The sequence below is a fragment of the Pseudophryne corroboree genome, unplaced genomic scaffold, assembly GCF_028390025.1.
Source record: "Pseudophryne corroboree isolate aPseCor3 unplaced genomic scaffold, aPseCor3.hap2 scaffold_1123, whole genome shotgun sequence".
Taxonomy (NCBI): domain Eukaryota; kingdom Metazoa; phylum Chordata; class Amphibia; order Anura; family Myobatrachidae; genus Pseudophryne; species Pseudophryne corroboree.
In genome coordinates, this window is record NW_026967749.1 from 140,128 (window position 1) to 165,321 (window position 25,194).

Here is a 25,194-nt window from a genome sequence, read left to right on the forward strand (position 1 = left end):
AGCCCCACACCGAAGGAGGGTGGGGGTGTTTAATGCGAACTAAGGGTCATCCAAGCGCCGCAAAAGGCCGCCATGCCCTGCATACCCCTTTTCTCTTTTCATATGCAGATGAGGGTTCCAGACAACTTTGGCCCACTGCTTGGATGACATCACCGTATGCAAATCCGTCTTCTGCAGAACTTCCCCCAGGAATGCTTGTACTAGTTGTTGCATTTGGTTTGTTGTTTGGGGGTGCTTCAGTATTAGGCAGCCTTCTGCCCTCCCATGTTCATCTGAAAATATGTGTTCTCCCTGCAGTTGTTGTCCCCAGATGAGAGTTCCCTTGTGCTGCCTCAGTTGAATCTCCTTTACTTGACAGAGATGTGCCTGAGCAGCGGCCCTCCCCAGCCCTATCCCAAATCATACTTATTTTGCATAGGCGATACCATGGTCATGAAGATTGTTCTCCCAGGGTGAGGTTCATTCATTGCATTCTGGGTATGCTGACCCCTGTGATTTCCCCAAATGTGGGAAACTCGACTGCATTATTTGTGGTAGTGGGGGACTGTGTTTGTGCTTTCCTCTGGTCAGCTCTGGTAAAAGTCAGATTTCTTTGTCTCAGATCTTCCTCTAGCCTTGTTCTTCTTTCGAGAGTTCCCTTGTGCTGCCTCAGTTGGATCTCCTTCACTTGACAGGGGGTGCCCGAGCAGCAATCCTCCACAGCTCTGGCCCAACTCCTACTTACCTGCCAGGTGAGATACTATGATCTTCACTGTTAGGGCAATCAGGATGTGGAATTCCCTGCCAGGGAAGGTGGTAATGGCGGACTCTGTAATTGGATTTAAAAAAGGAATGGATACATTTCTGAATGAAAAAGCTATCCAAGGTTATAATACTTAAAATATCAACATGGTTAATCCGGGGGTAACATGAGTTGTAGTAGCTAACTAGTCATAAAACATTATTCAGCAAGTATGTAGAATCATCACAACATAAAACAGGTTGAACACGATGGGCAATTTGCCTCTATTCAACCTCAAAAACTATGTTACTATATGTTACTATATTACTATGTTACTGTAGTATACAGAACACCACAATGCAATGAGCAGTGATAGTGAGCACTGATGAGGATACTAGAACTGACACTGAGCAGCAAGATGCAGCACTGGACTATTAGTAATGTACTGTAGTATGCTGAGCACAACAATGCAGCACAAGACAATGAGCAGTGATACTGAGCACTGATGAGGATACTACTGAGAACTGACACTGAGCAGGAGAGACACACTACTAGTATTACTGAGCAGCAATAAGTATCCACTGATACTGAGCACTGATATTGAGATTTCCACTGAGAGAACATAGCCACGTCCTCTCCGCTCTCTCTTCAATGCACGAGTAAAAATGGCGGCAACGTGCAGCTCTTTATATGGAATCCGAATCTCGCGAGAATCCGACAGCGGGATGATGACATTTTCCCTTGTTCAGGTTTTCCGAGTCAGGCGGGAACAACCGAGCCTGCCTCGTACCAGTGTAAACCACGTGGAGTTCGTGGGGAATTCGGTTCTCGGAGAACCGAACCCGCTCCTCTCTACCTTATACCCATCATTTTTTTTTATTTTCAATCTAAGCCCCTGCAGTTTTCTGTAAGCATCTGCTTTGCTATGATGATCAACAAGTCACAAGGGCAAACACTCAGGGCTTGAGGCGTAGATCTTAGGACCAGCTGCTACAAGTATGGCAGAGGTGTCACTATCAATGGTGACACCCAGAGAGGTGGCGAGGGAGATTGTAATGCAGTGCGCGCAGATAAGCAGCGCAATGGTAAAAAGGAGGCATGGTTTCATAGGTAGGGGCGTGGCCTGGTGGCCTGAATCTACATTTTGTTGCTCCGGGTGTCCCGGGGGTTGGGGGCTGCACCGGGGACTAGTGTGTGAGCGGTGCTGGCTCCTGCACAGTGACATGGCATGGCCACTAGAGATGTGCACCGGAAATTTTTCGGGTTTTGTGTTTTGGTTTTGGGTTCGGTTCCGCGGCCGTGTTTTGGGTTCGAACGCGTTTTGGCTAAACCTCACCGAATTTTTTTTGTCGGATTCGGGTGTGTTTTGGATTCGGGTGTTTTTTTCAAAAAACCCTAAAAAACAGCTTAAATCATAGAATTTGGGAGTCATTTTGATCCCAAAGTATTATTAACCTCAATAACCATAATTTCCACTCATTTTCAGTCTATTCTTAACACCTCACACCTCACAATATTATTTTTAGTCCTAAAATTTGCACCGAGGTCGCTGGATGACTAAGCTCAGTGACCCAAGTGGCCGACACAAACACCTGGCCCATATAGGAGTGGCACTGCAGTGTCACGCATGATGGCCCTTCCAAAAAACACTCCCCAAACAGCACATGACGCAAAGAAAAAAAGAGGCGCAATGAGGTAGCTGTGTGACTAAGCTCAGCGACCCAAGTGGCCGACACAAACACCTGGCCCATCTAGGAGTGGCACTGCAGTGTCACGCAGGATGGCCCTTCCAAAAAACACTCCCCAAACAGCACATGACGCAAAGAAAAAAAGAGGCGCAATGAGGTAGCTGTGTGACTAAGCTCAGCGACCCAAGTGGCCGACACAAACACCTGGCCCATCTAGGAGTGGCACTGCAGTGTCACGCAGGATGGCCCTTCCAAAAACACTCCCCAAACAGCACATGACGCAAAGAAAAAAAGAGGCGCAATGAGGTAGCTGTGTGACTAAGCTCAGCGACCCAAGTGGCCGACACAAACACCTGGCCCATCTAGGAGTGGCACTGCAGTGTCACGCATGATGGCCCTTCCAAAAAACACTCCCCAAACAGCACATGACGCAAAGAAAAAAAGAGGCGCAATGAGGTAGCTGTGTGACTAAGCTCAGCGACCCAAGTGGCCGACACAAACACCTGGCCCATCTAGGAGTGGCACTGCAGTGTCACGCAGGATGGCCCTTCCAAAAAACACTCCCCAAACAGCACATGACGCAAAGAAAAAAAGAGGCGCAATGAGGTAGCTGTGTGACTAAGCTCAGCGACCCAAGTGGCCGACACAAACACCTGGCCCATCTAGGAGTGGCACTGCAGTGTCACGCAGGATGGCCCTTCCAAAAACACTCCCCAAACAGCACATGACGCAAAGAAAAAAAGAGGCGCAATGAGGTAGCTGTGTGACTAAGCTCAGCGACCCAAGTGGCCGACACAAACACCTGGCCCATCTAGGAGTGGCACTGCAGTGTCACGCAGGATGGCCCTTCAAAAAAACACTCCCCAAACAGCACATGACGCAAAGAAAAAAAGAGGCGCAATGAGGTAGCTGTGTGACTAAGCTCAGCGACCCAAGTGGACGACACAAACACCTGGCCCATCTAGGAGTGTCACTGCAGTGTCACGCAGGATGGCCCTTCCAAAAAACACTCCCCAAACAGCACATGACGCAAAGAAAAATAAAAGAAAAAAGAGGTGCAAGGTGGAATTGCCTTGGGCCCTCCCACCCACCCTTATGTTGTATAAACAGGACATGCGCACTTTAACCAACCCATCATTTCAGTGACAGGGTCTGCCACACGACTGTGACTGAAATGACGGGTTGGTTTGGACCCCCACCAAAAAAGAAGCAATTAATCTCTCCTTGCACAAACTGGCTCTATAGAGGCAAGATGTCCACCTCATCATCATCCTCCGATTCATCACCGTGTACATCCCCCTCCTCACAGATTATCAATTCGTCCCCACTGGAATCCACCATCTCAGCTCCCTGTGTACTTTGTGGAGGCAATTGCTGCTGGTCAATGTCTCCACGGAGAAATTGATTATAATTCATTTTAATGAACATCATCTTCTCCACATTTTCTGGAAGTAACCTCGTACGCCGATTGCTGACAAGGTGAGCGGCGGCACTAAACACTCTTTCGGAGTACACACTTGTGGGAGGGCAACTTAGGTAGAATAAAGCCAGTTTGTGCAAGGGCCTCCAAATTGCCTCTTTTTCCTGCCAGTATACGTACGGACTGTCTGACGTGCCTACTTGGATGCGGTCACTCATATAATCCTCCACCATTCTTTCAATGGTGATAGAATCATATGCAGTGACAGTAGACGACATGTCCGTAATCGTTGGCAGGTCCTTCAGTCCGGACCAGATGTCAGCATCAGCAGTCGCTCCAGACTGCCCTGCATCACCGCCAGCGGGTGGGCTCGGAATTCTGAGCCTTTTCCTCGCACCCCCAATTGCGGGAGAATGTGAAGGAGGAGCTGTTGACCGATCAAGTTCCGCTTGACTTGATAATTTTCTCACCAGCAGGTCTTTGAACCCCTGCAGACTTGTGTCTGCCGGAAAGAGAGATACAACGTAGGTTTTAAATCTAGGATCGAGCACGGTGGCCAAAATGTAGTGCTCTGATTTCAACAGATTGACCACCCGTGAATCCTGGTTAAGCGAATGAAGGGCTCCATCCACAAGTCCCACATGCCTAGCGGAATCGCTCTGTCTTAGCTCCTCCTTCAATGTCTCCAGCTTCTTCTGCAAAAGCCTGATGACGGGAATGACCTGACTCAGGCTGGCAGTGTCTGAACTGACTTCACGTGTGGCAAGTTCAAAAGGTTGCAGAACCTTGCACAACGTTGAAATCATTCTCCACTGCGCTTGAGACAGGTGCATTCCACCTCCTATATCGTGGTCAGATGTATAGGCTTGAATGGCCTTTTGCTGCTCCTCCATCCTCTGAAGCATATAGAGGGTTGAATTCCACCTCGTTACCACTTCTTGCTTCAGATGATGGCAGGGCAGGTTCAGGCGTTTTTGGTGTTGCTCCAGTCTTCTGTACGTGGTGCCTGTACGCCGAAAGTGTCCCGCAATTCTTGTGGCCACCGACAGCATCTCTTGCACGCCCCTGTCGTTTTTTAAATAATTCTGCACCACCAAATTCAAGGTATGTGCAAAACATGGGACGTGCTGGAATTTGCCCAGATATAATGCACGCACAATATTGCTGGCGTTGTCCGATGCCACAAATCCACAGGAGAGTCCAATTGGGGTAAGCCATTCTGTGATGATTTTCCTTAGTTGCCGTAAGAGGTTTTCAGCTGTGTGCGTATTCTGGAAAGCGGTGATACAAAGCATAGCCTGCCTAGGAAAGAGTTGGCGTTTGCGAGATGCTGCTACTGGTGCCGCCGCTGCTGTTCTTGCGGCGGGAGTCAATACATCTACCCAGTGGGCTGTCACAGTCATATAGTCCTGAGTCTGCCCTGCTCCACTTGTCCACATGTCCGTGGTTAAGTGGACATTGGGTACAACTGCATTTTTTAGGACACTGGTGAGTCTTTTTCTGAGGTCTGTGTACATTTTTGGTATCGCCTGCCTAGAGAAATGGAACCTAGGTGGTATTTGGTACCGGGGACACAGTACCTCAATCAAGTCTATAGTTGGCTCTGAAGTAATGATGGATACCGGAACCACGTTTCTCACTGCCCAGGATGCCAAGGCCTCAGTTATCCGCTTTGCAGCAGGATGACTGCTGTGATATTTCATCTTCCTTGCAAAGGACTGTTGGACAGTCAATTGCTTGGTGGAAGTAGTAAAAGTGGTCTTACGACTTCCCCTCTGGGATGACCATCGACTCCCAGCAGCAACAACAGCAGCGCCAGCAGCAGTAGGCGTTACACTCAAGGATGCATCGGAGGAATCCCAGGCAGGAGAGAACTCGTCAGAATTGCCAGTGACATGGCCTGCAGGACTATTGGCATTCCTGGGGAAGGAGGAAATTGACACTGAGGGAGTTGGTGGGGTGGTTTGCGTGAGCTTGGTTACAAGAGGAAGGGATTTACTGGTCAGTGGACTGCTTCCGCTGTCGCCCAAAGTTTTTGAACTTGTCACTGACTTATGATGAATGCGCTGCAGGTGACGTATAAGGGAGGATGTTCCGAGGTGGTTAACGTCCTTACCCCTACTTATTACAGCTTGACAAAGGCAACACACGGCTTGACACCTGTTGTCCGCATTTCTGTTGAAATACTTCCACACCGAAGAGCTGATTTTTTTGGTATTTTCACCAGGCATGTCAATGGCCATATTCCTCCCACGGACAACAGGTGTCTCGCCGGGTGCCTGACTTAAACAAACCACCTCACCATCAGAATCCTCCTTGTCAATTTCCTCCCCAGCGCCAGCAACACCCATATCCTCCTCATCCTGGTGTACTTCAACACTGACATCTTCAATCTGACTATCAGGAACTGGACTGCGGGTGCTCCTTCCAGCACTTGCAGGGGGCGTGCAAATGGTGGAAGGTGCATGCTCTTCACGTCCAGTGTTGGGAAGGTCAGGCATCGCAACCGACACAATTGGACTCTCCTTGTGGATTTGTGATTTTGAAGAACGCACAGTTCTTTGCTGTGCTTTTGCCAGCTTAAGTCTTTTCATTTTTCTAGCGAGAGGCTGAGTGCTTCCATCCTCATGTGAAGCTGAACCACTAGCCATGAACATAGGCCAGGGCCTCAGCCGTTCCTTGCCACTCCGTGTGGTAAATGGCATATTGGCAAGTTTACGCTTCTCCTCCGATGATTTTTATTTAGATTTTTGAGTCCTTTTTTTACTGATCTTTTGTGTTTTGGATTTTACATGCTCTGTACTATGACATTGGGCATCGGCCTTGGCAGACGACGTTGATGGAATTTCATCGTCTCGGCCATGACTAGTGGCAGCAGCTTCAGCACGAGGTGGAAGTGGATCTTGATCTTTCCCTATTTTTGGAACCTCAACATTTTTGTTCTCCATATTTTAATAGGCACAACTAAAAGGCACCTCAGGTAAACAATGGAGATGGATGGATACTAGTATACTTATGGATGACGAGTGACTGACGACACAGAGGTAGCTACAGCCGTGGACTACCGTACTGCGTCTGCTAGTATAGAGATGATAATTAATGATATAAAAAAAATATATATATAACTACTGTAGGTATATATAATATAATGACGGACCTGGTGGACACTGTCAGCAGACTGCTAAACTACTAGTATGAAGAAGATAGAAAAAACTTCCACCACAGGTAGGTAGGTATACAATTATGGACGAGCACTGACGACACAGAGATAGCCACAGCCGTGGCCTACCGTACTGCGTCTGCTAGTATAGAGATGATAATTAATGATATAAAAAAAATATATATATAACTACTGTAGGTATATATAATATAATGACGGACCTGGTGGACACTGTCAGCAGACTGCTAAACTACTAGTATGAAGAAGATAGAAAAAAAAACCCACCACAGTTAGGTATACAATTATGGACGAGTGACGACACAGAGGTAGGTACAGCCGTGAACTACCGTACTGCGTCTGCTAGTATAGATAATATACTAAATATATTACTACTGTAGGTATATAATATAATGACGGACCTGGTGGACACTGTCAGCAGACTCCTAAACTACTAGTATGAAGAAGATAGAAAAAAAAACCCAACCACAGGTAAGTATACAATTATGGACGAGCACTGACGACACAGAGGTAGGTACAGCCGTGGACTACCGTACTGCGTCTGCTAGTATAGATAATATAATAAATATATTACTACTGTAGGTATATAATATAATGACGGACCTGGTGGACACTGTCAGCAGACTGCTAAACTACTAGTATGAAGAAGATAAAAAAAAAAACCCACCACAGGTAGGTAGGTATACAATTATGGACGAGCACTGACGACACAGAGATAGCCACAGCCGTGGACTACCGTACTGCGTCTGCTAGTATAGATAATATAATAAATATATTACTACTGTAGGTATATAATATAATGATGGACCTGGTGGACACTGTCAGTAGACTCCTAAACTACTAGTATGAAGAAGATAAAAAAAAAAAAACCCACCACAGGTAGGTAGGTATACAATTATGGACGAGCACTGACGACACAGAGATAGCCACAGCCGTGGACTACCGTACTGCGTCTGCTAATATAGAGATGATAAAGATGAAAAAAAATATATAACACTACTGCAGATAAATATTTATATAATATATGTATGACGGACCTGCTGGACACTGTCAGCAGAATGCGTTTATAGAATAAAAAAAAAACACCACAGGAGTGTTTAACTTTTTCAGGCAGACAATATACTGGTGGTCACACTGGCAGCAAAAGTGTGCACTGTACTCCTGCTATAACTGCTCCCCAGTCTCCCCCACAATTAAGCTGTGTGAGCAGTGAGCACTCAGCACAGTCAGATATACATAGATGATATATCATGCAGCACACTGAGGCTGAGCACAGATATGGTATGTGTATCGTTTTTTTTCAGGCAGAGAACGGATTATAAATAATAAAACTGGTGGTCACTATCAGCAAAACTCTGCACTACTGAGTACTCCTGACAAGTTCAACTGCTCCCCAAATTAGTAGTAAATCAAATGTCACTCGTCTCTATCTTCTAATCTAAACGGAGAGGACGCCAGCCACGTCCTCTCCCTATCAATCTCAATGCACATGTGAAAATGGCGGCGACGCGCGGCTCCTTATATAGAATCCAAGTCTCGTGAGAATCCGACAGCGGGATGATGACGTTCGGGCGCGCTCGGGTTAACCGAGCAAGGCGGGAGGATCCGAGTCTGCTCGGACCCGTGCAAAAAAGGGTGAAGTTCGGGCGGGTTCGGATTCCGAGGAACCGAACCCGCTCATCTCTTATGGCCACCCAGCATGACGCCTCCCTTCTTGACCATGCTGTAATTGCAGTCGCACTGCAGTTCAGCGTGATCATAAAAAATGGTGTAGCCTCCTGCTGGTGCAGACTATGTGCGCGCAGGAAGCCGCCACCATTTTTGTGATCACAGCGGCTGAATGTGATGTCATACAGCCGCTGTGACCACACCCCCTGTGTCTCCTCCATTGCAGACCCCATTTTGAAGCCTTGCCCCCGCACCGCTCCATCCCTGACTTGGAAATGGAGTGTTGCTGACCCCCCTCTCCCCCCCTGCCCCGATTGACAGGCAGAGCCGGTTGGTGCCTCAGATCAAGATCCTACTCTACACCCCAATGTGAATCCTTGTGGAGTCCTGTGTACCCAACAGAAGAAATTAATGTGTCACACCCATTGGCAGCAACCTTAGAATAGCTGTTGATGGGCACAATTGAGAAAGGAAGGGGGGGGGGGACATTTGAATCCAGCACATAGATGCAATTCAAATATGTAATTTGTACCTTCCTATTTTAAAATATAATGGATGAACTTCACCCTGTGAGAACAATCTTCATGATCAAGAGATCTCATATGCAAAATAAGTATGAGTTGGGATAGGGCTGGGGAGGGTGGCTGCTCGGCCCCTCCCCCGTCAAGTTAAGGAGATTCAACTGAGGAAGCACAAGGGAACTCTCGTCTGGGGACAACAACTGCAGGGAGACCACATCTTTTCAGATGAACATGGGAGGGTGGAAGGCTGCCTAATACTGAAGCACCATCAAATATCAAACCATATGCAACAACTAGTACAAGCATTCCTGGGGGAAGGTCTGCAGCAGACGGATTTGCATACGGTGATGTCATCCAAGCAGTGGGCCAAAGTTGGCTGGAACCCTCATTTGCATATGAAAAGAGAAAAGGGGCATGCAGGGCATGGCGGCCTTTTGCGGTGCTTGGATGACCCCTAGTTCGCATTAAACACCCCCACCCTCCTTTGGTGTGGGGCTCATGTTGGCTATGCCCCAGCCCCTGAAGCATTCAAGCTGATTTCTTGCAGCAGCTGGGCACTGTAACAGCTCCAGAGCTGCTCTGTAAGGCAACTAAAAGGGTGTGGGCCCTGCAGCACTACCTGTAGTTTGCATTGTGCATTGGAAGGCACAAAGTAAGCAGACAGGAGGAGAAGTCAGGATAGTGCACAAGGGTATAAAAGGGAGGGGCTCAAGAAAAAAGAAGTGGAAACAGACAGCAAACTAGGCTGTAGAGAGACCTGATACAAAGAGATCTGAATTATACGAGAGCCGACCAGGGGAAACACAAATTCTGCAGTCAAGTTTCCCACATTTGGGGAAATCGCAGGGGCAGCACACCCAGAGTGCAATGGGTGAGCCTTGCCCTGGGAGAAGCACCTTCATGATCATAGTATCTCACCTGGCAGGTAAGTAGGAGTTGGGCTAGAGCTGGGGAGGGTCACTGCTCGGGCACCCCCCTGTCAAGTGAAGGAGATCCAACTGAGGCAGCACAAGGGAACTCTCGAAAGAAGAACAAGGCTAGAGGAAGATCTGAAACAAAGAAATCTGACTTTTACCAGAGCTGACCAGAGGAAAACACAAACACAGTCCCCCACTACCACAAAAAATGCAGGCGAGTTTCCCACATTTGGGGAAATCACAGGGGTCAGCATACCCAGAATGCAATGAATGAACCTCACCCTGGGTGAACAATCTTCATGACCATGGTGTCTCCTATGCAAAATAAGTATGATTTGGGATAGGGCTTGGAGGGCCGCTGCTCAGGCACATCTCTGTCAAGTAAAGGAGATTCAACTGAGGCAGCACAAGGGAACTCTCATCTGGGGACAACAACTGCAGGGAGAACACATATTTTCAGATGAACATGGGAGGGCAGAAGGCTGCCTAAAACTGAAGCACCCCCAAACAACAAACCAAATGCAACAACTAGTGCAAGCATTCCTGGGGGAAGGCCTGCCGCAGATGGATTTGCATATGGTGATGTCATCCAAGCAGTGGGTCAAAGTTGGCTTCAACCCTCATCTGCATATGAAAAGAGAAAAGGGGCGTGCAGGGCATGGCTGCCTTTTGCGGTGCTTGGATGACCCCTAGTTCGCATTAAACACCCCCACCCACCTTTGGTGTGGGGCTCATGTTGGCCATGCCCCATCCCCTAAAGCATTCAAGCTGATTTCTTGCAGCAGCTGGGCACTGTAACAGCTCCAGAGCTGCTCTGTAAGGCAAGTAAAAGATTGTGTGGGCCCTGCAGCACTACCTGTAGTTTGCATTGTGCATTGGAAGGCACAAAGTAAGCAGACGGGAGGAGAAGTCAGGATAGTGCACAAGGGTATAGAAGGGAGGGGCTCAAGATAAAAGAAGTGGAAACAGACAGCAAACTAGGCTGGAGAAAGACCTGAGACAAAGAGATCTGAATTATACGAGAGCCGACCAGAGGAAACACAAATTATGCAGTCAAGTGTCCCACATTTGGGGAAATCGTAGGAGCAGCACACCCAGAGTGCAATGGGTGAGCCTTGCCCTGGGAGAAGCAACTTCCTGATCATAGTATCTCACCTGGCAGGTAAGTAGGAGTTGGGCTAGAGCTGGGGAGGGTCGCTGCTCGGGCACCCCCCTGTCAAGTGAAGGAGATCCAACTGAGGCAGCACAAAGAAACTCTCGAAAGAAGAACAAGGCTAGAGGAAGATCTGAGACAAAGAAATCTGACTTTTACCAGAGCTGACCAGAGGAAAGCACAAACACAGCCCCCCACTACCACAAATAATGCAGTCGAGTTTCCCACATTTGGGGAAATCACAGGGGTCAGCATACCCAGAATGCAATGAATGAACCTCACCCTGGGAGAACAATCTTCATGACCATGGTAACTCCTATGCAAAATAAGTATGATTTGGGATAGGGCTGGGGAGGGCCGCTGCTCAGGCACATCTCTGTCAAGTAAAGGAGATTCAACTGAGGCAGCACAAGGGAACTCTCATCTGGGGACAACAACTGCAGGGAGAACACATATTTTCAGATGAACATGGGAGGGCAGAAGGCTGCCTAAAACTGAAGCACCCCCAAACAACAAACCAAATGCAACAACTAGTGCAAGCATTCCTGGGGGAAGGCCTGCCGCAGATGGATTTGCATATGGTGATGTCATCCAAGCAGTGGGTCAAAGTTGGCTTCAACCCTCATCTGCATATGAAAAGAGAAAAGGGGCGTGCAGGGCATGGCTGCCTTTTGCGGTGCTTGGATGACCCCTAGTTCGCATTAAACACCCCCACCCACCTTTGGTGTGGGGCTCATGTTGGCCATGCCCCATCCCCTAAAGCATTCAAGCTGATTTCTTGCAGCAGCTGGGCACTGTAACAGCTCCAGAGCTGCTCTGTAAGGCAAGTAAAAGATTGTGTGGGCCCTGCAGCACTACCTGTAGTTTGCATTGTGCATTGGAAGGCACAAAGTAAGCAGACGGGAGGAGAAGTCAGGATAGTGCACAAGGGTATAGAAGGGAGGGGCTCAAGATAAAAGAAGTGGAAACAGACAGCAAACTAGGCTGGAGAAAGACCTGAGACAAAGAGATCTGAATTATACGAGAGCCGACCAGAGGAAACACAAATTATGCAGTCAAGTGTCCCACATTTGGGGAAATCGTAGGAGCAGCACACCCAGAGTGCAATGGGTGAGCCTTGCCCTGGGAGAAGCAACTTCCTGATCATAGTATCTCACCTGGCAGGTAAGTAGGAGTTGGGCTAGAGCTGGGGAGGGTCGCTGCTCGGGCACCCCCCTGTCAAGTGAAGGAGATCCAACTGAGGCAGCACAAAGAAACTCTCGAAAGAAGAACAAGGCTAGAGGAAGATCTGAGACAAAGAAATCTGACTTTTACCAGAGCTGACCAGAGGAAAGCACAAACACAGCCCCCCACTACCACAAATAATGCAGTCGAGTTTCCCACATTTGGGGAAATCACAGGGGTCAGCATACCCAGAATGCAATGAATGAACCTCACCCTGGGAGAACAATCTTCATGACCATGGTAACTCCTATGCAAAATAAGTATGATTTGGGATAGGGCTGGGGAGGGCCGCTGCTCAGGCACATCTCTGTCAAGTAAAGGAGATTCAACTGAGGCAGCACAAGGGAACTCTCATCTGGGTACAACAACTGCAGGGAGAACACATATTTTCAGATGAACATGGGAGGGCAGAAGGCTGCCTAATACTGAAGCATCCCCAAACAACAAACCAAATGCAACAACTAGTAAAAGCATTCCAGGGTGAAGGTCTGCAGAAGACGGATTTGCATACGGTGATGTCATCCAAGCAGTGGGCCAAAGTTGGCTGGAACCCTCATCTGCATATAAAAAGAGAAAAGGGTTATGCAGGGCATGGCGGCCTTTTGCGGCGCTTGGATGACCCCTAGTTTGCATTAAACACCCCCACCCTCCTTCGGTGTGGGGCTCATGTTGGCTATGCCCCAGCCCCTGAAGCATTCAAGCTGATTTCTTGCAGCAGCTGGGCACTGTAACAGCTCCAGAGCTGCTCTGTTAGGCAAGTAAAAGGGTGTGGGCCCTGCAGCACTACCTATAGTTCGCATTGTGCGTTGGAAGGCACAAAGTAAGCAGAAAGGAGGAGAAGTCAGGATAGTGCGCAAGGGCATAGAAGGGAGCGGCTCAAGAAAAGAGAAGTGGAAACAGACAGCAAACTAGGCTGGAGAGAGACCTGAGACAAAGAGATCTGAATTATACGAGAGCCGACCAGGGGAAACACAAATTATGCAGTCAAGTTTCCCACATTTGGGGAAATCGCAGGAGCAGCACACCCAGAGTGCAATGGGTGAGCCTTGCCCTGGGAGAAGCACCTTCATGATCATAGTATCTCACCTGGCAGGTAAGTAGGAGTTGGGCGAGAGCTGGGGAGGGTCGCTGCTCGGGTACTTCCCTGTAAAGTGAAGGATATCCAACTGAGGCAGCACAAGGGAACTCTCGAAAGAAGAACAAGGCTAGAGGAAAATCTGAGACAAAGAAATCTGAGTTTTACCAGAGCTGACCAGAGGAAAGCACAAACACAGTCCCCCACTACCACAAATAATGCAGTCGAGTTTCCCACATTTGGGTAAATCACAGGGGTCAGCATACCCAAAATGCAATAAATGAACCTCACCCTGGGAGAACAATCTTCATGACCATGGTATCTCCTATGCAAAATAAGTATGATTTGGGATAGGGCTGGGGAGGGCCGCTGCTCATGCACATCTCTGTCAAGTAAAGGAGATTCAACTGAGGCAGCACAAGGGAACTCTCATCTGGGGACAACAACTGCAGGGAGAACACATTTTTTCAGATGAACATGGGAGGGCAGAAGGCTGCCTAATACTGAAGCACCCCCAAACAACAAACCAAATGCAACAACTAGTACAAGCATTCCTGGGGGAAGTTCTGCAGAAGACGGATTTGCATACGGTGATGTCATCCAAGCAGTGGGCCAAAGTTGGCTGGAACCCTCATCTGCATATGAAAAGAGAAAAGGGGTATGCAGGGCATGGCGGCCTTTTGCGGCGCTTGGATGACCCTTAGTTCGCATTAAACACCCCCACCCTCCTTCGGTGTGGGGCTCATGTTGGCCATGCCCCATCCCCTGAAGCATTCAAGCTGATTTCTTGCAGCAGCTTGGCACTGTAACAGCTCCAGAGCTGCTCTGTAAGGCAAGTAAAAGGGTGTGGGCCCTGCAGCACTACCTGTAGTTTGTATTGTGCATTGGAAGGCACAAAGTAAGCAGACAGGAGGAGAAGTCAGGATAGTGCACAAGGGTATAAAAGCGAGTTTCCCACATTTGGGAAAATCACAGGGGTCAGCATACCCAGAATGCAATGAATGAACCTCACCCTGGGAGAACAATCTTCATGACCATGGTATCTCCTATGCAAAATAAGTATGATTTGGGATAGGGCTGGGGAGGGCCGCTGCTCAGGCACATCTCTGTCAAGTAAAGGAGATTCAACTGAGGCAGCACAAGGGAACTCTCATCTGGGGACAACAACTGCAGGGAGAACACATATTTTCAGATGAAAATCTTGGTCATGCTCTGGTTTCTCTTCAGAACGAACAAATCTTTCGCCTTTTACTAAAGATTTCCGTGGAGAGGAGCAAAACCGAGTTTTATCTCAATTTTTGCATGCCCCATCTTTTTGGGGTTTCTTTTATCGGTTTAAAGATAGAATGAGTGTGCTTTAATGTAAGCTCATTTGCATAGAAATGACAGTAAATGTTTGTTTCTTTTCAAACAGAACTTTCTTGACCATGCTACTTGCTTGAAAGATCTGGGAGCACATGGAATACAGTACAAACCATGCTTGTAGCAAGGAGAAGCCAGGTGAGAAATCTGCTTTCTTTCAAGTTGGGCGCTCACTTTGATCTGGATGAGGACTGCTGGCACAGCATTTAGGCGACAGGTGGAATCTTGGTCATGCTCTGGTTTCTCTTCAGAACGAACAAATCTTTCGCCTTTTATTAAAGATTTCTGTGGAGAGGAGCAAAACTGAGTTTTATCTCAATTTTTGCATGCCCCATATTATTGGGGTTTCTTTTATCAGTTTAAAGACAGAACGAGTGTGCTTTCTTGTTAGCTTTAATGTAAGTTTATTTGCATAACAATGACTATAAATGTCTGTTTCTTTTCAAGCAGAACTTTCTTGACCATACTAATTGCTTGAAAGATCTGGGAGCACATGGAAAAGAGTACAAACCATGTTTATAGCAAGGGGAAGCCTGGTGAGAAATCTGCTTTCTTTCATTCAAATTGGGTGCTCACTTTGATCTGAATGAGAACTGCTGGCATGGCACTCAGGCGACAGGTGGAATCTTGGTCATGCTCTGGTTTCTCTTCAGAACTAACAAATATTTCGCCTTTTATTAAAGATTTCCGTGGAGAGGAGCAAAACTGAGTTTTATCTCAATTTTTGCATGCCCCATATTATTGGGGTTTCTTTTATCAGTTTAAAGACAGAACGAGTGTGCTTTCTTGTTAGCTTTAATGTAAGTTTATTTGCATAACAATGACAGTAAATGTTTGTTTCTTTTCAAACAGAACTTTCTTGACCATGCTACTTGCTTGAAAGATCTGGGAGCACATGGAAAACAGTACAAACCATGCAGTATCACAAGAGCCTTTATTTGATCTTTCATGAAGATAGAGCAGAATTGAGGACACGTCAACAATTTCTGCCGAAGGTGGTTCATCTTTCCACATGGTGCCTTTGGCCACTGACACCTTCGTTGAGTCAAAGTCTCTGGCTGTGGTCAGAACTTTGAAAATGTATGTCACCAGAACGGTTCAGATTAGGAAAACAGAGGCTCTGTTTGTCCTGTATGCTCCCAACAGGATTTGGTGTCCTGCTTCCATGCAGACCATTATGCGCTGGATCTGTGGTAAGATTCAGCATGCTCGTTCCACGGCAGGATTGCCGTTACTGAAGTAGGTGAAGACCCATTCTACTAGAAAGGTGGGTTCATCCTTGGCAGCTGGTCGGGGAGTCTCGGCATTGCAACTTTGCCGAGCAGCTATTTAGTAAACACTTTTGCTAAGTTTTACAAGTTTGATACCTTGGCTGATGATAACCTTAAGTTGGGTCATTCGGTGCTGCAGAGTCGTACGCACTCTCCCACCCGTTCAAGAGCTTTGGTATAACCCCATGGTTCTTAATGTGACCCCAGCATCCTCTAGGTCGTATGAGAAAATAGGATTTTAATACCTACCGGTAAATCCTTTTCTCTTAGTCTGTAGAGGATGCTGGGCACCCGTCCCAGTCCATACTGTGTCTGCAGTTATTACTTGTGGTTATACACATGTTGTGTTATGGTTCTGGTCAGCTTTTTTCTGCAATTGCTCATGCCGTTGGCTTGTGTTCTGTTGAATGCCACTTTCTGCGGCATGCTTAAGGTGTGAGCTGGTAAGATGCTCACCTTAGTTTAACAATAAATCCTTTCCTCGAAATGTCCGTCTCCCTGGGCACAGTTCCTATAACTGGAGTCTGGAGGAGGGGCATAGAGGGAGGAGCCAGTTCACACCCTTTGAAAGTCTTAAAGTGCCCATGTCTCTTGCGGATCCCGTCTATACCCCATGGTTCTTAATGTGACCCCAGCATCCTCTACGGACTAAGAGAAAAGAATGCCCTTGCGCACTATCCTGACTTCTCCTCCCGTCTGCTTACTTTGTGCCTTCCAACGCACAATGCGAACTACAGGTGGTGCTGCAGGGCCCACACCCTTTTACTTGCCTTACAGAACAGCTCTGGAGCTGTTACAGTGCCCAGCTGCTGCAAGAAATCAGCTTGAATGCTTCAGGGGATGGGGCATGGCCAACATGAGCCCCACACCAAAGGAGGGTGGGGGTGTTTAATGTGAACTAGGGGTCATCCAAGCACTGCAAAAGGCCGCCATGCCCTGCATGCCCCTTTTCTCTTTTCATATGCAGATGAGGGTTCCAGTCAACTTTGGCCCACTGCTTGGATAACATCACCGTATGCAAATCCGTCTGCTGCAGACCTTCCCCCAGGAATGCTTGTACTAGTTGTTGCATATGGTGCTTCAGTATTAGGCAGCCTTCCGCCCTCCCATGTTCATCTGAAAAGATGTGGTCTCCCTGCAGTTGTTGTCCCCAGACGAGAGTTCCCTTGTGCTTCCTCAGTTGAATCTCCTTAACTTGACGGGGGAGGGGCTGCCCGAGCAGCCACCCTCCCCAGCCCTATCCCAACTCATCCTTATTTTGCATATGAGATCTCTTGATCATGAAGATTGTTCTCACAGGGTGAGGTTCATCCATTATATTTTAAAATAGGAAGGTACAAATTACATATTTGAATTGCATCTATGTGCTGGATTCAAATGTCCCCCCCCCCTTCCTTTCTCAATTGTGCCCGTCAGCAGCTATTCTAAGGTTGCTGCCAATGGGTGTGACACATTAATTTCTTCTGTGGGGTACACTGGACTCCACAAGGATTCACATTGGGGTGTAGAGTAGGATCTTGATCTGAGGCACCAACCGGCTCAAAGCTTTTGACTGTTCCCAAGAAGCTCAGTGCATTCTCCTCTATAACCCCGCTTCCATGAACAGGGAGCTCAGTTTGTAGTTGGTGCCTTCAGTAGCAGGCCAATTAACAGGGGCCTGCCTCAGGCAGCCTATTCTTAGCTATTAATTTTAACAAGAAAAGAAGAACTTGTTTTATGAGAATCTACAAGGGCTGCAGCAGGCTAGGTCTAATAGACATCTTTACTGCAGCTTCATCACTCCCAGCGGCGCTGTATACTCCCGTGCCCTGGTTGCTGGGTCACTGCAGCGGAGGCTCCGGTTTCATCCTAAGGTCAGTCACACACACACCACCCTTCCGGATCACGAGGCCGCTGATGAAGGGGAGCGAGGCCGTAGGGGGTGGGCCGTGTGCGCACTGCGGTGGACACTGATTACTGGGCAGCCGCTCCACTAGCCACCAGGTACAGTTAAGGAGCACAGGTCTGGGGTTTTTTCTCCTATATTAACCCAATTTTGTACTGCCCGCAGCGCATTGTGATAGGGCCTGATTCAGGTTGGATTGCAATCACAATAAGCGATCCAACTGCAAAAATTGCTAAGAGCATACGCATGTGCCTGCATTTTCTGCGGCACCCCGCAGAGAATGTGATCGCCTCTGCCTGTCAATCGGGGCGGGGAAGGGGGGGAGAGGTGGGTCAGCAACACTCCATTTCCAAGTCAGGGATGGAGCGGTGCGGGGGCAAGGCTTCAAAATGGGGTCTGCAATGGAGGAGACACAGGGGGCGTGGTCACAGCGGCTGTATGACATCACATTCAGCCGCTGTGATCACAAAAATGGTGGCGGCTTCCTGCGCGCACATACAGTCTGCACCAGCAGGAGCCTACACCATTTTTTATGATCACGCTGAACTGCAGTGCGACTGCAATTATAGCATGGTCAAGAAGGGAGGCGTCATGCTGGGTGGCCATGCCCTGTCACTGTGCAGGAGCCAGCACCGCTCACACACTAGTCCCCGGGTGCAGCCCCCAACCCCCGGGACACCCGGAGCAACAAAATGTAGATTCAGGCCACCAGGCCACGCCCCTACCTATGAAACCATGCCTCCTTTTTACCATTGCGCTGCTTATCTGCGCGCACTGCATTACAATCTCCCTCGCCACCTCTCTGGGTGTCACCAGTGATAGTGACACCTCTGCCATGCTTGTAGCAGCTGGTCCTAAGATCTACGCCTCAAACCCTGAGTGTTTGCCCTTGTGACTTGTTGATCATCATAGCGAAGCAGATGCTTACAGAAAACTGCAGGGGCTTAGATTGAAAATAAAAAAATTGATGGGTATAAGGTAGAGAGGAGCGGGTTCGGTTCTCCGAGAACCGAATTCCCCACGAACTCCACGTGGTTTACACTGGTCCAAGGCAGGCTCGGTTGTTCCCGCCTGACTCGGAAAACCTGAACAAGGGAAAATGTCATCATCCCGCTGTCGGATTCTCGCGAGATTCGGATTCCATATAAAGAGCTGCGCGTTGCTGCCATTATTACTCGTGCATTGAAGAGAGAGCGGAGAGGACGTGGCTATGTTCTCTCAGTGGAAATCTCAATATCAGTGCTCAGTATCAGTGGTTACTTATTGCTGCTCAGTAATACTAGTAGTGTGTCTCTCCTGCTCAGTGTCAGTTCTCAGTAGTATCCTCATCAGTGCTCAGTATCACTGCTCATTGTCTTGTGCTGCATTGTGGTGCTCAGCATACTACAGTACATTACTAATAGTCCGGTGCTGCATCTTGCTGCTCAGTGTCAGTTCTAGTATCCTCATCAGTGCTCACTATCACTGCTCATTGCATTGTGGTGTTCTGTATACTACAATGACATAGTAATATAGTAACATAGTTTTTGAGGTTGAATAGAGGCAAATTGCCCATCGTGTTCAACCTGTTTTAAGTTGTGATGATTCTACATACTTGCTGAATAATGTTTTATGACTAGTTAGCTACTATAACTCATGTTACCCCCGGATTAACCATGTTGATATTTTAAGTATTATAACCTTGGATAGCTTTTTCATTCAGAAATGTATCCATTCCTTTTTTAAATCCAATTACAGAGTCCGCCATTACCACCTTCCCTGGCAGGGAATTCCACATCCTGATTGCCCTAACAGTGAAGAAACCTTTCCTCCATTGCGTTCTGAACTTTCCTCCAGTCGCAGCGAGTGATCACGTGTTCTTTTAATAAATAATTCCTCTGATAACTCTTTGTTATGTATCTTTACATATTTGAAGATATTAATAATATCTCCTCTTAGGCACCTCTTTTCTAGTGTATAAATATTCAGCCTAGTAAGTCTTTCCTTATAGTCCAGTACTTTTAGGCCTTTAATCAATTTAGTCTTCAGGATCTCTTACACTTCCATGAGCAGCAGAGTAGTGCAATGGAAGCATGCTGGGCCCATAACCCAGAGGTCGATTGATCGAAACTATCCTCTGCTATGTGCATTTTTTTTTTTATAATTAAAGTAATCAAAAACTGGGATTGATATTTTGGCTCTTTTATTTTTACTTAAAGTACAATAACTTTTATCATTTTAATTTGTTTTAATAGTATATTGACAGCATTGTTTTCTTTAAAAAATCCACTTAATTTTCTTCACCCTATTACTGAAATGGTAATTGACAAAAACAAACTACATTGTCACCAGAAGAGCAATGCAAAATGTACAAGTGATATATGAAAATCATCTTCCATCTTGAATTTCAATGATGCATTGGGACAACAATTTGTGAGAAACATCTTCACCCATAAAGAAAGATTTTCTTAATTCCTTACCTGTGTGCTGATTAGATATCACCTTGTTTTCACATTAAACAGACTTCCCCATGAGGAAGCAGCAATGATGCAGTGACGTTTCCTGGTGTCAACCTGTATTATTTCAGTAGACATTGAAATGAGGATGCATCTTTGATGCCTTTCCAATGAAGCAAGTTTAATTCAGTAATAGGTGAAAAACCATTCCTACAAAGGTGTTAATCAGAGACTTGGCTTTGTGGACACTTTTCAGAGAGCAAATTTGTTAGCATAAACATAAAATCAGAAAATGAAGAGCTGTTTAATCACTCAATTGGACTTTTCTGCCAGCATAATTTTTTTTCTCTGCAACCCACTGCTAAATTGTGCTTCCTAGCTGTTTTTTTATAAAATCACGTAATCAAATCTAACTCTGATTACATCAGAGAAGGCCAGGTACCCTACACCATAAGGGGGGTTTTTGAAATTTTGACTTGTCTACTTAAAGATCACCAAGATCTGATTACAAGGTCAATTACATCCCTGGGTGGGATTGAACCACCAACCTTTTGGTTAATAGCCAAACATGCTAACCGATTGCGCCACAGATACACCTTGCAAAAGTCAATACTGACAAAGGCTAATAAGCATTCATCTAGAACGTTTCCTAGAAAAACTTTAAAAAGTCAATAATCTGGAGAATTTTTGTAAGAAACACATTGGTACTTTCCCATGATGAGTGAGTGCTTCAGGATTTCTTGCACTTACATGGGCTATTAACCAAAAGGTTGGTGGTTCAATCCCACCCAGGGATGTAATTGACCTTGTCAACAGATTTTGGTGATCTTTAAGTAGACAAGTCAAAATTTCATACCCCCTCTTATGGTGTAGGGTACCTGGCCTTCTCTGACGTAATCAGAGTTAGATTTAATTAAGTGATTTTATAAAAAACAGCTAGGAAGCACAATTTAGCAGTGGGTTGCAGAGAAAAAAATAACATTTTAAACCTACCGGTAATTTTTTTTTCTCGTAGTCCGTAGAGGATGATGGGGACTCCGTAAGGACCATGGGGGATAGACGGGCTCCGCAGCAGACATGGGCACTTTAAGAAAGACTTTTGATCGGGTGTGCACTGGCTCCTCCCTCTATGCCCCTCCTCCATACCTCAGTTAGAGAAACTGTGCCCAGAGGAGACGGACAGTACGAGGAAAGGATTTTTGTTAATCCAAGGTCAAGATTCATACCAGCCACACCAATCACACCGTATAACTTGTGATATACTACCCAGTTAACAGTATGAAAACAACATAGCATCAGTCCAAGACCGATGAAAACTAACATATAACCCTTATGTAAGCAATAACTATATACAAGTCTTGCAGAAGTAGACCGCACTTGGGACGGGCACCCAGCATCCTCTACGGACTACGAGAAAAAGATTTACCGGTAGGTTTAAAATCTTATTTTCTCTTACGTCCTAGAGGATGCTGGGGACTCCGTAAGGACCATGGGGATTATACCAAAGCTCCCAAACGGGCAGGAGAGTGCGGATGACTCTGCAGCACCGATTGAGCAAACAGGAGGTCCTCCTCAGCCAGGGTATCAAACTTATAGAACTTTGCAAAGGTGTTTGAACCAACTTTGACCCACTGCTTGGATGACATCACCATATGCAAATCCATCTGCGGCAGGCCTTCCCCCAGGAATGCTTGAACTAGTTGTTGCATTTGGTTTGTTGTTTGGGGGTGCTTCAGTATTAGGCAGCCTTCTGCCCTCCCATGTTCATCTGAAAATATGTGTTCTCCCTGCAGTTGTTGTCCCCAGATGAGAGTTCCCTTGTGCTGCCTCAGTTGAATCTCCTTTACTTGACAGAGATGTGCCTGAGCAGCAGCCCTCCCCAGCCCTATCCCAAATCATACTTATTTTGCATAGGAGATACCATGGTCATGAAGATTGTTCTCCCAGGGTTAGGTTCATTCATTGCATTCTGGGTATGCTGACCCCTGTGATTTCCCCAAATGTGGGAAACTCAACTGCATTATTTGTGGTAGTGGGGGACTGTGTTTGTGCTTTCCTCTGGTCAGCTCTGGTAAAAGTCAGATTTCTTTGTCTCAGATCTTCCTCTAGCCTTGTTCTTCTTTCGAGAGTTCCCTTGTGCTGCCTCAGTTGGATCTCCTTCACTTGACAGGGGGGTGCCCGAGCAGCGACCCTCCCCAGCTCTAGCCCAACTCCTACTTACCTGCCAGGTGAGATACTATGATCATGAAGATGCTTCTCCCAGGGCAAGGCTCACCCATTGCACTCTGGGTGTGCTGCCCCTGCGATTTCCCCAAATGTGGGAAACTTGACTGCATAATTTGTGTTTCCCCTGGTCGGCTCTCATATAATTCAGATCTCTTTGTCTCAGGTCTCTCTCCAGCCTAGTTTGCTGTCTGTTTCCACTTCTTTTTTCTTGAGCCCCTCCCTTCTATACCCTTGTGCACTATCCTGACTTCTCCCGTCTGCTTACTTTGTGCCTTCCAACGCACAATGCAAACTACAGGTAGTGCTGCAGGGCCCACACCCTTTTACTTGCTTTACAGAGCAGCTCTGGAGCTGTTACAGTGCCCAGCTGCTGCAAGAAATCAGCTTGAATGCTTCAGGGGCTGGGGCATAGCCAACATGAGCCCCACACCGAAGGAGGGTGGAGGTGTTTAATGCGAACTAGGGGTCATCCAAGCGCCGCAAAAGGCCGCCATGCCCTGCACACCCCTTTTTTCTTTTCATATGCAGACGAGGGTTGAAGCCAACTTTGACCCACTGCTTGGATGACATCACCATATGCAAATCCATCTGCTGCAGGCCTTCCCCCAGGCCGCAGAAAATGCAGGCACATGCGTATGCTCTTAGCAATTTTTGCAGTTGGATCACTTATTGTGATTGCAATCCAACCTGAATCAGGCCCTATTACCTATCACAATGCGCTGCGGGCAGTACAAAATTGGTTTAATATAGGAGAAAAACCCCCAGACCTGTGCTCCTTAACTGTACCTGGTGGCTAGTGGAGCGGCTGCCCAGTAATCAGTGTCCACGCCAGTGCGCACACGGTCCACCCCCTACGGCCACGCTCCCCTTCATCAGCGGCCTCGTGATCCGGAAGGGCGGTGTGTGTGTGACTGACCTTAGGAAGAAACCGGAGCCTCCGCTGCAGTGACCCAGCAACCAGGGCACGGGAGTATACACACGTGCATTGAGATTGATAGGGAGAGGACGTGGCTGGCGTCCTCTCCGTTTAGATTAGAAGATAGAGACGAGTGACATTTGATTTACTACTAATTTGGGGAGCAGTTGAACTTGTCAGGAGTACTCAGTAGTGCAGAGTTTTGCTGATAGTGACCACCAGTTTTATTATTTATAATCCGTTCTCTGCCTGAAAAAAAACGATACACATACCATATCTGTGCTCAGCCTCAGTGTGCTGCATGATATATCATCTATGTATATCTGACTGTGCTGAGTGCTCACTGCTCACACAGCTTAATTGTGGGGGAGACTGGGGAGCAGTTATAGCAGGAGTACAGTGCACACTTTTGCTGCCAGTGTGACCACCAGTATATTGTCTGCCTGAAAAAGTTAAACACTCCTGTGGTGTTTTTTTTTTTATTCTATAAACGCATTCTGCTGACAGTGTCCAGCAGGTCCGTCATACATATATTATATAAATATTTATCTGCAGTAGTGTTATATTTTTTTTTTTCATCTTTATCATCTCTATATTAGCAGACGCAGTACGGTAGTCCACGGCTGTGGCTATCTCTGTGTCGTCAGTGCTCGTCCATAATTGTATACCTACCTACCTGTGGTGGTTTTTTTTTTTCTATCTTCTTCATACTAGTAGTTTAGGAGTCTACTGACAGTGTCCACCAGGTCCATCATTATATTATATACCTACAGTAGTAATATATTTATTATATTATCTATACTAGCAGACGCAGTACGGTAGTCCACGGCTGTGGCTATCTCTGTGTCGTCAGTGCTCGTCCATAATTGTATACCTACCTACCTGTGGTGGGGTTTTTTTTTTATCTTCTTCATACTAGTAGTTTAGCAGTCTGCTGACAGTGTCCACCAGGTCCGTCATTATATTATATACCTACAGTAGTAATATATTTATTATATTATCTATACTAGCAGACGCAGTACGGTAGTCCACGGCTGTACCTACCTCTGTGTCGTCAGTGCTCGTCCATAATTGTATACCTACCTGTGGTGGGGTTTTTTTTTCTATCTTCTTCATACTAGTAGTTTAGGAGTCTGCTGACAGTGTCCACCAGGTCCGTCATTATATTATATACCTACAGTAGTAATATATTTAGTATATTATCTATACTAGCAGACGCAGTACGGTAGTTCACGGCTGTACCTACCTCTGTGTCGTCACTCGTCCATAATTGTATACCTAACTGTGGTGGGTTTTTTTTTCTATCTTCTTCATACTAGTAGTTTAGCAGTCTGCTGACAGTGTCCACCAGGTCCGTCATTATATTATATATACCTACAGTAGTTATATATATTTTTTTTTATATCATTAATTATCATCTCTATACTAGCAGACGCAGTACGGTAGGCCACGGCTGTGGCTATCTCTGTGTTGTCAGTGCTCGTCCATAATTGTATACCTACCTACCTGTGGTGGAAGTTTTTTTCTATCTTCT

General features: G+C 46.8%; 13 non-coding genes and 2 pseudogenes across 13 annotated transcripts; 6 read left to right on the forward strand and 9 right to left on the reverse strand.

Moving 5' to 3' along the window:
* Positions 1–401: 401 nt before the first annotated feature.
* Positions 402–565, forward strand: LOC134989745 (U1 spliceosomal RNA). Its single transcript, XR_010194837.1, has one exon. It is a non-coding gene; the product is annotated as a U1 spliceosomal RNA (small nuclear RNA).
* A 9,401-nt stretch (positions 566–9,966) lies between these two features.
* On the reverse strand, positions 9,967–10,129 carry LOC134989782 (U1 spliceosomal RNA). Its single transcript, XR_010194867.1, has one exon. It is a non-coding gene; the product is annotated as a U1 spliceosomal RNA (small nuclear RNA).
* Positions 10,130–10,281: 152 nt separating this feature from the next.
* On the reverse strand, positions 10,282–10,445 carry LOC134989760 (U1 spliceosomal RNA). The gene has a single exon (XR_010194851.1). It is a non-coding gene; the product is annotated as a U1 spliceosomal RNA (small nuclear RNA).
* A 675-nt stretch (positions 10,446–11,120) lies between these two features.
* LOC134989711 (U1 spliceosomal RNA) lies at positions 11,121–11,283 on the reverse strand. Its single transcript, XR_010194808.1, has one exon. It is a non-coding gene; the product is annotated as a U1 spliceosomal RNA (small nuclear RNA).
* A 152-nt stretch (positions 11,284–11,435) lies between these two features.
* Positions 11,436–11,599, reverse strand: LOC134989739 (U1 spliceosomal RNA). The gene has a single exon (XR_010194831.1). It is a non-coding gene; the product is annotated as a U1 spliceosomal RNA (small nuclear RNA).
* A 676-nt stretch (positions 11,600–12,275) lies between these two features.
* LOC134989712 (U1 spliceosomal RNA) lies at positions 12,276–12,438 on the reverse strand. Its single transcript, XR_010194809.1, has one exon. It is a non-coding gene; the product is annotated as a U1 spliceosomal RNA (small nuclear RNA).
* A 152-nt stretch (positions 12,439–12,590) lies between these two features.
* LOC134989740 (U1 spliceosomal RNA) lies at positions 12,591–12,754 on the reverse strand. Its single transcript, XR_010194832.1, has one exon. It is a non-coding gene; the product is annotated as a U1 spliceosomal RNA (small nuclear RNA).
* Positions 12,755–13,428: 674 nt separating this feature from the next.
* Positions 13,429–13,591, reverse strand: LOC134989772 (U1 spliceosomal RNA). The gene has a single exon (XR_010194862.1). It is a non-coding gene; the product is annotated as a U1 spliceosomal RNA (small nuclear RNA).
* A 152-nt stretch (positions 13,592–13,743) lies between these two features.
* Positions 13,744–13,907, reverse strand: LOC134989738 (U1 spliceosomal RNA). Its single transcript, XR_010194830.1, has one exon. It is a non-coding gene; the product is annotated as a U1 spliceosomal RNA (small nuclear RNA).
* Positions 13,908–14,500: 593 nt separating this feature from the next.
* On the reverse strand, positions 14,501–14,628 carry LOC134989722 (U1 spliceosomal RNA; annotated as a pseudogene).
* Positions 14,629–14,772: 144 nt separating this feature from the next.
* Positions 14,773–14,888, forward strand: LOC134989727 (U5 spliceosomal RNA). The gene has a single exon (XR_010194820.1). It is a non-coding gene; the product is annotated as a U5 spliceosomal RNA (small nuclear RNA).
* Positions 14,889–15,158: 270 nt separating this feature from the next.
* Positions 15,159–15,274, forward strand: LOC134989731 (U5 spliceosomal RNA). The gene has a single exon (XR_010194824.1). It is a non-coding gene; the product is annotated as a U5 spliceosomal RNA (small nuclear RNA).
* Positions 15,275–15,560: 286 nt separating this feature from the next.
* On the forward strand, positions 15,561–15,676 carry LOC134989733 (U5 spliceosomal RNA). Its single transcript, XR_010194826.1, has one exon. It is a non-coding gene; the product is annotated as a U5 spliceosomal RNA (small nuclear RNA).
* Positions 15,677–22,415: 6,739 nt separating this feature from the next.
* Positions 22,416–22,579, forward strand: LOC134989713 (U1 spliceosomal RNA). The gene has a single exon (XR_010194810.1). It is a non-coding gene; the product is annotated as a U1 spliceosomal RNA (small nuclear RNA).
* Positions 22,580–22,731: 152 nt separating this feature from the next.
* On the forward strand, positions 22,732–22,873 carry LOC134989778 (U1 spliceosomal RNA; annotated as a pseudogene).
* Positions 22,874–25,194: the final 2,321 nt, after the last annotated feature.